The sequence below is a fragment of the Heliangelus exortis genome, chromosome 3, assembly GCF_036169615.1.
Source record: "Heliangelus exortis chromosome 3, bHelExo1.hap1, whole genome shotgun sequence".
NCBI lineage: Eukaryota > Metazoa > Chordata > Aves > Apodiformes > Trochilidae > Heliangelus > Heliangelus exortis.
The window spans coordinates 68,498,434-68,513,110 of NC_092424.1; positions in this window are offsets into that span (position 1 = coordinate 68,498,434).

Genomic DNA, 14,677 nt, shown 5'->3' on the forward strand with positions numbered 1-14,677 from the left:
GGTCTGTGCCATGCATGGGCTCCTCATCCTCCATAGCTGGCCAGGAGCATGCAGACAGGAGCATGATGGGCTCTCACATCCACCTGTGTTGCAAAACAAAACACTGCCGTGGTCCCTACATGGGTCCACACCTGCACCTGCGTGACCCAGCCCAGGGCTGGTGTCACCCAGCATGCTCCCAGGGGAGCATGGGTGCCAGGAAGCCCTTCCCTGACGTAGTTTGGAAGGGGCCACCCTATTTCAAACAGGACGGGAATTACTCATGGAAGCATGAACTGCACCACGTCACCTGACCCCAGTATCATGAATGTTGTTGCCCTGTTTTCCTGGCTTGAATGTATACCCAAGCAGCGTTTTGACATCAGTTTTGCCATCTGGTCACTTCTTCAAAACTTGCACAAAGAGGTATAGAGTTACATCAGTAGATGATTTTAGAAGTATATTATTTTGTAATAACTTTACGACTCTCTTGTCACTCTCAAAGGCTAATGGCAGTGCTTTTAATAGGAGGGAAATAATGACACACCTACACATGAAGTATTGGACCTCTCCCCGTGATAGTTCCTACCACGTGGTCTAAAATTCCTGTTTTCTTTTCCCCAAGATCACAAATAAAAGCATTTGTTTAGGGAGGAGCCCGTCTAGAATGGCAGTGTTTGAACAGCAGTCCCATGGACAGAGAGAAAAAACACATGGCTTAGGTAGAAAAGGTAGAATGCTAAAAGGTTGCATTCAACCTTTAAACAGAGGATACAGATGTGAAAAGACACTTGTAGGCAGCCTTGGAAGAAGCCTAGCAGTTCCTATCTGCTCCATCTGAGGAGGCCTCCTTCTAGCACTTCTTCTTCCCTTCTAACCACAGGCAATCAGGAGTCCAAGTGTAAATCCCAGGTGTGGTTGCATGGGGAAGACACTGCCCATTTTTAATCACAGCCAAGTCTGTATCAGTTCTATGCAAACCTAGAGAGGCAGTAAAAGACAGGGGAAGTCATGCCTGTACCCATGTCCAGCAGAATGGTATAGCAAGATTCATGTTGATGCTGCCTCACAGTAGTTTGTACAACAGTACAAAAGTTATTCCTCTGCCTTTTTGCTTAAGCAACAACAGGAGTAAGTTTCCAGTCCCAGGGTAAGTTACCACCAAATGTGAACCAGGATTTCCATGAGATTGCACACACCTATTTCTGGCTATAATTTGCTTTGTTTGCCTCAGTTAGTCCAGGAAAGAGATATGAAACTCTGACCAGTGGCAGCTGGCAGGTGGACAGAGAACCTCTGGGCATGGAGTGAACATGCCCAGATGTGCCGCTGCCAAACTGCCTGGGACTAGAGAAACACCCCTTGTCACACTTGGTTTTTTTTAACTTCCCTCCACAGGCCAAAAGGCCTGTATCCAAATTAATGTTTTTTGCCTCAAAACCATTTCTGCTAGAGGAAAGATGAGAGTACCTGCTTGGGGACATCTGCTGTAAACAGCCACTTCAAGCAGAACAGAGGGAATTGCAAATAGAGGAGCCTGCATCCTGAGTGGTGAAACCAGAGTAACAAGGCACATCTTTCCTGAACCAGTTTGCCTTTCTCTCAGCAGGACTCCACAGTCCCAACGATCCATGCAACTGCCTGAAGAGGGGAGAGGAAAGCTGGGATTTTACACCATTTGGTGTAAAACTAACTCTGTGAGGGATTCCCCACCACATCCCTCGCTCATTGTCAGCTAGAGAAGCCTCACCAGATTTACACTGAGTTCTTACCAGCTCTTACTTACCACAATGCCACAACTATAGTGGTCTTTTCTGTTTAATTATGCCACAGGATTCATACAAGGTTGCTAAAGCCTGGCTGCCTGCACTCATAGTGGGGTAAAGCAACCAAAGCCCACCTAAGGCCACTCCAAGAAGGCCACAGGCTTTGTGAAACATGAGCCACTGGAAAACAGCAGGACAGGGACCAGTAGCATTTAGTACTGCTTTTCTTGGGTGTGATCCAGCTACAGCATGATTCCCCCCAGGAAGGACAGATCTCCCTGAGGACAGATTTCTAAAAGAAGCACAGTTCCTCCAGCCAGTTACTACACAAAACTTGGCAACTTGCAGCCTTTTGAAAGCTTTTTTCCCCCTCCTCTCTCTGCCCCTATCTCCACATGCATATCATACCTAGCACCCCAGAGACAAATCAGGGCAGGAAAACGGTTTGACTAGGAAATCTTTCCAATGTCAACATCCTCCATCCTGGGGCCTTGCTTTCCGGGAAAAGATGGACTTTATGCACACATGTTTGTGTGGACTGGGCTTAAAGGCAAAGACCCCTTCTGTGGGTTTAAAAAAAAAAAAAAAAAAAAAAAAAAATTAAAAGGTATTCTACAGACTAAACAGATAGGTCTTCCTGAGTATTTCAGTGATGTAATCAGCAACATTTAGCAACTTACTTATTTAGACTGAGTGAGAAAAGCTTTGTATATGTCAATGTGCAGGGAAGCCTTGGGGCCACAGGATCTGCACCAGACTGCATCTCCATCAACACTGGAGACTGCTGCTCTATTCCCTAGGGAAAGCTGTGGTGAGTGATTTAGGGACACACAGGCTACTCAGGCTCCCAGGACTTGGGGAGGGACACCCATGCCTACACATATCCATGAGGCTTTTCTGTCCTTACCCTTAATTTGTACTGGAGCAGCAGAAAGCTGGTTTGATCACCTGCTGTGAGTTCTTCATGTAGCCAGCCCAGCTAGGGCAGAGATAAAAAACTGAAGCAATGCATTAAGGCTGAAAGTTAAACTGGTAGTGGTGTGTCCTGAAGAGCAACCAGGCAAGATCTGATGAAGTAAATCACTTAATTGAACGAGTGGTGAGGAACTGCCACAGCATCATTATCTCTCTACCATGCCCTGTCCCTCCTCAGCCCCGAGGATGATGAAAAGTAGTCCTTGAAGCAAAGTTACCCAAACTGTGCATCCCTTAGGGAAATGTACCCCTGCCCAAAAGAGAATCCACAAAGCAGGGACAGTTTTGACTGCTATATTGAGATATTTCCCTTTCAATAAAAATATTACTAATTCTGAAAGGAAGGAAGGCATGGGCATTTTAAGAGTCCACAACACCAAAAAGCAAGTTACTTCAGAAGATGGAGACACATATTATTTTGAAGGAAGCTCTGTCCATGACTAAAAATAAGCCAATGCCATTTTCCTATTTGAACTTCCTGTAGATCTTTAAAAAATACAGAGACCAAACCAAGTCATTCTCTTTGAAGGGAACATTTGAGGTCATTAACAACTTGCCTGCTGGGAGGTTCTCAGATCCAGATGTCTTTGTGGTAAATTTGCACAGAGCATTTATCCCCTCATTTACAAACCATGTGCAACTTGTAAAGTCAGCACTGCACTAAGAGAGGCATGACTGGTGGTAGCTCTGCTTACACTAGACAGCCATTGGATTAAAATCAGGTTTCATTGTTAAGTGAAAAGTTAACTTCCAGATACAGTCCTTAATTTAAAACATCTGAAAAATGAACATTCTCATTTGGGCATTTTTCCAGGTCAGATGGTAGCGCCTGGTTGCTCTCTGGATCAACTACCTCATCCACAGTAAGTGGCTGAATGTTTGGCTCACTTCTCTAATGTATGTAAGTGAAGAATTATGTTGTTTTTATTAATCATCCCAGAATTAGTTCAGCATCCCACATCATATGTTTTTGTTACAATGCTGCTTATGGCTTGCTAAGACCAGAGCATTTGTGTCACACTCTCTAACACTCCCCACATGCTTTGGCAGTTTCAAACTTGGACTACTCCAGTTGCTTTCATTTTGGAAAACTTCTTGAATCCCTTCAGCACTTGTGAAATCTACATTTTAAGTAGGCTATCAGTCTGTGGTGGTTTTTCTCTAGGACATGCTAAGGTCTCCTCACTTGTTTATATTCCATGAATCCAAACAGATTGAAAACACAGAGAGAGACTGTCTGCACAGTGCTTCCTGCAGTTCCCCACTCCTTTGGTTTGGTTTCCAGGCATTCCTGATGACATCTTCAAATAACACCTCTTTTCATGGTCATTGTGAGCCTGAGCAGTACTTTAAAGGAAATGACTTGCAATTCAGTGTGATGGAAACTTGGGCTTAAAAGACTGATCAAGTTTACACAGGATCTAATGGACTCCAGGAAGCCAAGATGAAGAATTGCAACTAGAACATATAAAATAATCCTACTGTTCTATTTGGTGCTGATAATGCCTCTGCTATATAACATTTTTACCTCAGTCTTCACTGGCAACCTCTCCTCCCACATCTCTTGAGTGGATGGGCTGCAAGGCAGGAACAGGGGGAGCAAAGTCCCTCTCACTGCAAGAAGATCACCTGAGGCACCTGAACATAAGCTTATGGGGCCTGATGAGAGGCATCCCAGGGTCATGAGGGAATTGCCTGATGTAGTTGCCAAGCTACTCTCCACAATACCTGAAAAATCATGGCAGTCAGGTGAAGTCCCTTGTGACCAAAAAAAGTTTTTGAAAAGGTTAGAAAGGAGTACCCTCAGAACTAGTAACCTGTCAATCTCAGCTCTGGTCCTGGAACAGAGATGGAACAATGAAGGTGGTGAAACACTGGAGCAGGTTGCCCAGAGAGGTGCTAGAGGCCTCAACCTGGAAACATTCAAGGTCAGGTTGGACAGGGCTCTGAGCAAGCTCATCCAATTGAAGATGCCTCTGCTCACTCCAGGGCCTCTGAAGGTCCCTTCTAACCCAAATTATTCTATGATTCTTTGGATTTATATCAATCAGTGCCCAAAACTGCTTCAAAAAAGATATAATCAGACAGAAAAAAAAAAAAAAGTGAGGGTATTTGAAGTATGACCTACTAAAAAAGGTTGAAGATGATCCGTTTAACCAAAAAAATGCAAAAAAGGAAGAAAAGAAATTAGTATGTTCTTTGAAGACAGAGTAATGCATTTTGATTGCACCTAGAGAGAGTGAGGGTTGGGGCTAGACAGTAGCAGTGGACAGTAAACAGTGGAAAAGGTTGCCTAGGGAGGTTTTGGAATGTCCATCACTCTTGCTTTCTAAAAGGAAATGTGACAGATGCAAGTTGGGAATCATCCTGGTATAGCTGGACCTGCCTTTGGGCAAGGACTGTGGACAAATTTTTCTCTCAAGGCACCTTCCAAAGCTATTTATTTAATACTTGGTGATAATGTATCTCGTAGAGAAGAGCAAATATTGAATGCCACAAACAATGCTATCTCAAGAGAAGACAAGTGGGAAAAAAGGCCTTGGATGGTGCCAAGTTTTGGGGAGCTAGAGATGTGCTTTAGTCTTCAGAGTCATCTATTCTGCTTTCATTTTGCATGGATCTAAGATAAATGATCACTTTATAGACAGTATTAAGAAAATTGTTGACTCCAGAGAGGTCAGTTGAGGAGGTTAAGTTGGTAGGTACTGGAGTAATTTCAGATACTACATCAGGCTTCTCATATCTGTCCCACCAGTGGGGCTCATGAGAGGAACTGCATATATTGACTGGCTGAGCAAAGGGTTGTGCTATAAAATACTCAGAATATTTTTTGAAGATGTTAAAATCTTAAAGTAAAAGTTAGGGAAAAAAAAAAAAACCCAACAAAAACCAAAACACTCCCCAAACAAGAAAACAGGCACAAAAAAATCCCAGTTCCAGGAAGCTGAATCAAAGTACCACATACAAAAAGGAAGAGAGAATTAAGCTGGTCTTAAATATTTATGCAAAAAAAATTAGAGATGTGATTACAGTTCACGTCATGGATTCTCAGTTCCTCATGTCACATGTGATGCTCAAGATGGGGGAGGAGGTTGTTGGGATATTGCTGTTGCCACGAAGGAAGAGTTTGTGTTTTGCAAGGCCAAGAAGACCACCTCTCAGAATTCCTGTTAACTTACTTTACTTCTTAAATAATCCAATACTTTTATCCTCCTAAATATTCTTTGCTGTTACTTCAGTAAAATCCAATACTACATCCATCATCTTAAGGTGCCTTCCCCAGTAGGAACTAATTAGCGGATTTTCCAAATTCTGACTTCCCTGGCACACAGGACTTAATTAACTATTGAAACTCAAAGCAGAGTTCAGATGATGGGGAAATTGAGGTCTAAAGACATGAGATTACATATTTCTAAGGGCTTCACAGTCTTTATTTCTGTGAATTTTCTCATATGAGCTAGGAAAACTGGGAGAAACTCCACTAAATATAGCAAGTACACAGCAGTGTAGTTCTACTGTGACAGCATGATCAGTCCTGAAAGTGCTCACATCAATTGTCATTTAGCTGCTACTTCTTTAGAAAGCCTCTAGCAGTAATTGAGAAGAAAACAACTCAAATAAAGGCACTTTACAGTTCTACTCACTGCAGAATGACACTTTATATGCAGAGAATACCTATATGTTTTCATTTATTAAGTTGATAGAGCTTTCCAAAAGCATACAGCAAAGTCAAAATACTTAAATGATAAAGCATTTCCAAGAAGAATTTTCCTACTTTGGGGATATTATATGAAAAGTGGTTGAGTAGATGAACGAAAGGCATTTTAGAGGTTATGAGTACACTGGAGATAAAGAAGCAAAGGACTGCTTAAAATTATGTGCAGGCTGTTTTAACAGTCAAGATTTTCCAGCCATGGGAAGTGTCCTTGTAATAGCAATTAATGCTCTCCTTTCTAACACACTAAAATATGTCCCAAATAGCAAAGTCCATTCAGAAGCAAACAAAAAAATCAGAGAAATCCACCTGTGTTTTGGCACTAGTGTAAGTCTTAAACTCAATTCAGATAATTTGGAATGGTTTGTACTTCTTTAAATAAATTTGGATTAGGAAACTTTCTTGTCATCAGGCTTTATGGACCCCTGAAGTGTCTCTTAAACCACATGCAACTTAGTAATTTTTTTTTAAGGCTGGACAGGCCTAAGTTTTCAACAAGTGCACTTCTAAGTTGTTAGGTTTTTTCCTTGAAACAGAAAACTAGGTTTTGAGTCCATTCAGTACAAATCAAAAGCCTAATCATCAAACATATCTCATCCACAGCCTAAATCTGCCAAGTTTGGATAACAAAAAAGGGAAGAAAAAAAAAAGGGGGGGTGGTGCGGGGTGGGAGGGAGGAGTGGGGAATAGCTTCATAGATAAATGACAGCAGTAGGTAAAGATAAATGGAGAAAAGTAAATTCTGTGTGTTTGTATTATGTGGAATAATTCATGGGCCTTGAATGCCTTTGAACGCTCTTGTCACTGATATATGAATACTTTTGATCGAGGAAAACACTCTTATTGAAGAATAGAGAAATGACTAGATTTCACTACTCCAAAACTGCATACAAAAAACCTATACTGCATAACAGTAAAAAACACAGATTCTTATAGATGAGAACAATTAGTCAGTTATATAAATGTAAGTATACATTCAGTTTGTATGTACATATTAAAGGGAAATATGTTAAAAAAGAAAACAGGGGTTTTTTTTCAGAATCAGTCACATCACACTTACAGCACAAATAGGGAATTTCTTTCACAGGAGAAAGCCTGAATGTCATTGTAGTAGAGGATCCCTGTGCTGCTAGCAGGGAGTGTTTTGGAGGGCTCACCACAGAGCACGTTTCTTCTTCTTGGCCATCAGTGAAGGTCATAACACTGACATCCCAATCTCTTAGAGGCAGCTCCCCTTGCATAGATGTGCAGATGGTTAATTCTGTGTGCACTATTAGAGTCAAACAGAGTCATTTACCTTTCTTAATTTTTTTTTTCTGCTTCATTTGCCCTAGTGAAGCAATTCCAATAGCCTGCTGCACAGTTCAGGTGGCCAGGACAGCTCACTTACATGTTTTCAACACTGAACAGAAGCTGTTTAGGTGAACGAGAAGAGGTGTCTATGATGCAAGGGACTTCTTGATCCTCTACTTCTTCTGTTAGTTACCTGTCATATATCCTCCAGTCTGCTGAATTTGTGCCTGAACCAGGTATTGCTATTCTTGGGCATAAGTTGGTGAAGCTCCTCACAGCTACTTCCACCACTCACTTTATTCTTGTGTGAATTTTTAAGTACAGAAATTAAATATTGCAACGACTAGATATGTGATACATCCTCAGATGGTATTTATTGGACATTTTTTTCACATCTCCCCTGGCTTTTGACTGTAATCAGACACTCTCGAGAACTATTTCCAGCATTTGATTTGTACCTTCATGCAGCTACTATTAAAAAAATATACCCTTGCTACAACATGTTTACTTCCTTGCAAATTTGAAATTGCTCTATAATTGCCCTATCAGAGATTATATCACTATGAATAACCTGCCCTTCTATTGGAGATCTATTCTAACTCAAAAGCTGCAAAATGGCAAATATGCAAAGGAATCCTAGCTACTGCACTGGGCGACTGTGTTTCCAAGATAAATTTTGCTCTTTCATGTACTGGTTGGTGTAACTGCTAAAAAACTTCTGGGTTTGCAGTTCTGCAAAGGCACCTCTACGTATGCAGAGTGAGTATCTCTGGAGTAAGCCCAGTGAGAACACCTGAGGGAGGGCTACCAGAGGAAGAGCAACTGACTCTGGGGGCATGAAAGAGCTGGTGGAGGAACTTTAAGTATCTTGTTCCTGTGCTCATTCCCCACACAGGAAGAAAGGCTCCAGGTTAGAGCCCACAGTGAAATAGCAGCAAGGAGCAAGAGCTTTCTGGAAGACTGGTCCTTCAAATTGGGATATATAGCATGAATGAGCAAGGCACTATTCAAATGCTATTTTCTAGGTCTGTCCACGCATGGCAGACGTACTTCCATCTCAGGCCACAAGCTCATAATCTTTTTTAATCAGCAAAAGGAAAGAGAGACCTTTCATGCTTTCTGTAGCAGCTCTGGCCTCTCCTTACTGCCCAGAGTGTGGGGCACAGCTGAGTGGCCTATGCTGATTATTCTTAGATCTTTACAACCAGCAGCATAGCAGATGTCCATAAAGACCTCCCTCTGTCTAGCAAAGCTATCCCAGCACATATCCCACATCCCATACCCTACTAAGGGTATGGACAAGAGAACTGTTATAGGCAAATTTTAGTTTTTCGCATAGGATGGCCATCCAGTATTAGCATCTGACATTCTTTTCCAAGAGAAGCTTGCATTTAGGAGCTCTAGTTGATTTCACAGATAGATCTGCTCTGAGAAGCATACCATTAACACACCCGAACCCACCAGGTGCCAAAAGTCTTGCTCCAAATTGCTGGCACATCGCATGAGGCATATGAAGAGCATGGCAGAACTTATCTGGGATCCAGAAGCAGAACAGTTTCATCAAAGTAGCAAATTTGTCTGAGAAAAATAGCACTGTTTTGGCTCTCCTATTCCAGAAGACCTCATGTGATGATGCTGACTAGGGGAGCTCTGCAGTGAGCTGCACTGCACAGTGTTAAGTGGTAATGCCCTTATTTTCCCAGTGTCACTAGCACTGATTAGATCTTGAGCTTCTTGCACTTGAGAAAGATGTTGGAAATGACACAAGTTTTGTAGCAGCAACAGCTCACAAGAATAGCCCCAATCAGAACAAAAGGGAGAAGCTGTATATTGCTGATTTTCTGGGCATTTAGGGATTGTTTATAGAGAGTTTCCCAGCTCCGGTCTTTTCAGTGATAGCATTTAGCAATGTGCATTTTTCAGAGAAAATAATCCACAGAGATTCAAGAAAGGACTGTATGCAAGTAAAGAGCACACCATATATTACCTAGCTGACCCTGTTTCTTTACAGCCATGAGACATGATCATACTGAAGTCCCTTGTTTCTTTCACTGTTCCAAGCCTAAGTATTCCCATTGTCACACGGGAACCGCCTCAGTGGGCAATTAACATGGGGTTTTGGTCTTATTGTAAGGCTGAGAATCTGGCCTCAAGTGTTGAAACACAAACCTCTGAAAATTAGATTGTTTTGTCAAAAAATCAGCTTCACTTAAAATATTCCAAAACCAAGGGATGTCAAAGTAAATTTTGCATGCCTCAAAGCAGAATAAAGTAACAGGCCCCAAAGAGACAAGGGAGACTCCTGGCCTGAGATTTGAATTTTCTTTTCTTTAAATAGCAAAAATATGAATCTCTTGGGCACGGTCATATTATGTCGCCAAATAATTCTTTCAGGAATGTTAGCTTTGCTGCTGCTGTTTGAAGTGTCAGGGGTTTCTTTGCCTGAAAGCACCTGTTATTCCCAAGGATGGAGGAAAGAAGAGGGTTGTCTTTGTATTCTTCTTTCAGAGCACAATGGATTAAAACAAAACAAAAAAATCTCTAATAATGAGATAACAGCCAGGGAACTTGTTCTTAAAGATTCTAGAGAGCTGTAGTAGTATGTCACCATCCACAGGAGGGCAAGGCTCTGCTCCCTTCCTGTGCATAAATTGCTTAATTGCACTCACTGCCACAGTTTGTTTCCTAATATTCAGTATGACATTTCCTGTTTCTAGCCTTGGGCTTAAATGGGTTTGATCCAGCCTGCTCTGAAACTGATGGAAAGACTGCTATTTACTTCAGTGCCCCCTTTTTCCTCTTGCTGCAGCCTGCTAGCTACTCTGATGATTTCCCTTACTTTCATTTTGGCTGGTCTTCAAGTCCTTCCAAGACATCATGCCTCTTGCTCTTTACACAAGCACAAACAGAAAGAGAGACAGACAAGATAATAAGCTGTTTGACTGCTGTCCCTTCACCCCATGTGCCACCCAAGGGGCACAAAGGGGTTCACATGGCAGAAGTGCATGAAATGAACCAGACCCCCTTTCCAAGCAGGCCTCAGCAGACCTTCCCCAGCTACCCCCACTCTACTGCAGTTGCTCTCTGCATTCACCAAACACCACAAGTTGAGTTTGCAAGGTCCCCTGACCTGATCACACACCCAGTCTTGGTATAGTGTCCCTTATTTGGATGAATTTCCCTGCAACATCTAATTTTGTCACCAAAACCGAGAGTGTGAATACTGTTCTTTGTTTACATTGTAGTACTTCACCTACTATCTGTAGAGATAATCTCTCTCTCTGGGTGACCTGCTTCCTTGGCTGCAAACCCTCTGGCTCTGTGAGATATTGCAAAAAATCAGGTGTATGCTTTCCAGGTACTCACTACTGAAATGCATCTCAGGTTTTTCTCTGGCTGACAATCAATGAACAGCCCTGCACTTGCTGAGATATTTAGTCATTATGGGCTGATACTTTTTTGTCCAGCTTTACCAATTTAACGTAAGTTCTCAGAGGTCTGTATCTTGCCCACCTTGGCAGACTTTGGCCCACAGGTGTTTGCCTTTTGTCCTATTTCTTGATTTCACTACCACTACAGTTTGCAGGAGCTAAGTACCAAAGATATATATTCATCTTGACATCAAGCATTTTTACCAGATTGCTGTTAACACTTTCTGCAGGGAATGTTTCTTTGTTCAGGAATGGTTTGACATATGTTTTCTCTTTAGCAGCTTTCTTTAATAGGGCTGCAGAGATTTTGAGCGGCAATTAAGCTTTGTCATTGTAAGATGATGGTGACATGGAACTCCTCCTCCTTGGAGGAGGAGGCCAAAGAGCAGAGGCCAAAGTCAGGACCTATGAGGATGAGGGTTCCAGGCCTGATCAGATTATTCCTTCTGTGGTCAGTGCAGTGTCTGGTGGTTGCCTGCTTCCCAGCTGCCTGAAAGAGAGACCCTAATGTGTGCACAGAGAGGGAGGTGTGAGCCACCAACATAATTTCAGGTCCTCAATCAGGTCAGCTCTGTTAGGAAGTAGTGGAAAGCATCTGTGGTGTGCATGGGAGGTGATGAGCAAGTTCTAAGTTTTGTCTGAGGCACCTACTAAGTAACTACCAACACCACTGAATAAGGAAGGGTCAGGTACTGATCCCTGGTCCCAACTTCCGAGTGGAACAGACTAGATCACATCCACCCAACTGCACAGTAGTTCACCTACACAGAAGAGTGTCCTGAAAAAAGCTAAGTTTACGTCACCTTGAGAGAAGCCAGGAGTGATAATTAAACAGTGTGGACAATGTGCTACCAATGCTCAAGTTCATTTTCATGCTGTCCCTTATTTAAAACACAGACAAGCCAAATGCTACATTCATTTCATCAACTTCGGTCTGGTTTTGCACATTCCCATATGAACCTAAACTGTTTACCAGGTCTGTGATATCCCTGGTCATGCCTGCCAAACAGTGACATCTCCAGGTTTTTGAAAACACACTTCAGTTTCAGAAGGCATTCTGAGAAAGCTTCTGTGATCTGAGCACTGTGAGCCAACTGCCTTTAACTATGATGCTATCCTGTATGCTCAGACTGTCTCTATAATTCAAGTATTCCATCCATGTGGATGAGAATTCTCCTTTGGCATGTACCCAGTTTTTTTTAGATTTAGATATGAGCGCTTGTTTCATATGATTTGTTCTCAGATTCCCTTCAGATGCTTCCTTGACAATGGTAAATAATTGGCTTGATTGCTTTCTGTGCCTTTCTGGTATACATTTTTCTAGCAATTTGAGGCTCCCATATTGTGGTTCATTGGCTGTGCTTTCCTGACCAGGAAATGAAGTCAACTATGTATATCTAAATCTTTCTTTTCATTGTGTACCTCAAAACTGTAGCATTTCCATTTCGACATCATGGAGAGTCACTAGCAATAACTCTTTTAAAATGTTCTCTGGTGATTTAGTGTCATTTTCTGCTTCAGTTGCTTCACATCCTCAAAGCAACTCACAGCAAACACAATTGCTCAACATCTCTTCTTGGTTTGGGTGTCTCTTGGTTCTGTAGCAATATGTCTCAGTCCAAAAGCTACCAGCTGTCTCTCCTGGAGGAATTGGTACTCCAAACTACAACTCACAAGCATGACATTGTGTCATTGCTTTTTTATCATACTGCCATATTTTTGGACAGGACAAGCAATCACTTGTTCCCTAGTGGTATGTAATGGTTATATGTCTGTGTGATTTTTTTTTTTCTTTTTTTCAGTACTCAGGAGCTGTCTCATCATGGGGAAAGAGTAGAAATAAGCCAGATAGTTTTAAATCCTAATATTAAAGCCCTTTAGAATGCAACTGTGTCACTTTTGCCTCTCTGGGCAAACGCCTGTGAATTACATGGCAGAAAAGTGCATTTTACTGTGTTTTCTCAAAACAGGTTGTGGCCATGATCATCTCCAGCCACTGCCATGCACCTTCCTTGTTGGTGCAGCTAAATGTTGTGAGGTACAGGCTGCTCCCACTAAATCCAGCTTATGCCACTCCCCTTGTTCACAGATGTTACTCACTTCTTCTGCAGATGGCATCCTGAAAACCATTCCCAACTTTCTGCATCTAGACGAGGCCCATAATCTTGCAGAAGGCCATTTGACTTACCTGAGTGTTATTGCCATTCCCACTGTTTTAATCCTCATCCAGGAAGGTGTTTAGTCCTGAATTTCAGCTGGCTGCAAATAGGCAGCTTGTCTGGTCACAGTGCTTGCCTAGCTTTGCCTCATCCAGTCATATCATGGATGAAGCACACTCAGCAGAAATGCTTCAGGGATATCCAAAAGGCACTTTTGGGCAAAAGTAGTTTGATTACCAGCCAGCTCTTCTAAGCTCTCAAACTGAAATGAAGCAAAGCACAGGCAGCCAAAAAGAAAGAGCATCCTGTTGGGTAGGAAAAGATCACAAGGGAAGGGTGCAGTAAAACATTCATGCACAGAGTTATCATGATCTGTGTAATGAAAGATGCTTATCCTGCTTGGATATGGCTGTGGTGACACCCACAACAACCCTATTGATCTCACCCTCAGGGGACTCAGAATAATGCAGGCAGCTTGAATTTACACCACCCTAACACCATTGTAGTACTCTATCTGGCTCTGTTGGACTGAGTTTTTCTCTCAAACAACACTGAGGAAGTTTTCATCGTTTCACATACTTACTACTGTCCTGCTGCATTTTTTGCATTGGTTTTCCTGAGGTTTTTTTTTTTATTATTTGTATCACAGGGCTTGACTTAGGGCAGGGTTTTTTGATACCATCTCGTGTTTGTATCATGAGGTTATCTGAGGTTTACAGCAGCGTTTCTTCCTCTGTGCCTTTACACACAAAATCTCACTTCTAGTCTCACTTTTGCCTCATTGACAATGTTATTTTATATTTTTTTCTTTTATCAGTACATTTGATCTCAATGACTTCTCTTTCCATGATTCAAAGTCTTTATGCAGGACAATCTTCATTACCTCTCAGATTATTCATGTTTCCCTTTTAATTTTGCCTACTTTTTAGCTCTCTACATTTGTTTTTTGCATTCATATGTCTACATTTTCAGGTTTCCTCTTTTAGTGGATTAGCAATTCTAGATCTGGTCCATCTTAAATCTTGCATTTATAGAGGAAATTTTGCTTTACCCTTATAGGCAGCTCCAGCTTATAGAGGCTTGCTGAGGATTGTTCTTTTTAAGTCTTTAAAATTCTTATATTTCAGTTCTTTAGGACTTGATAATCATGTGAATCTTGAACTGTTGAGAAAAATTATAATTTGTTTCAGACTTTTGGTTGCATATGCTGAGCAGATACTCTTTCTGGGTGGAAACAGTCTTAGTTTTCAAATCTTCACTTGGGTACTGACCAGCCCAGTGCTGATGCATCTGTTCAGCATGCAGCTGTGTGCCTGTCTCAGCAAGCAGTGTGGCTGCATTTAGCTTGTTTTTCCTTCT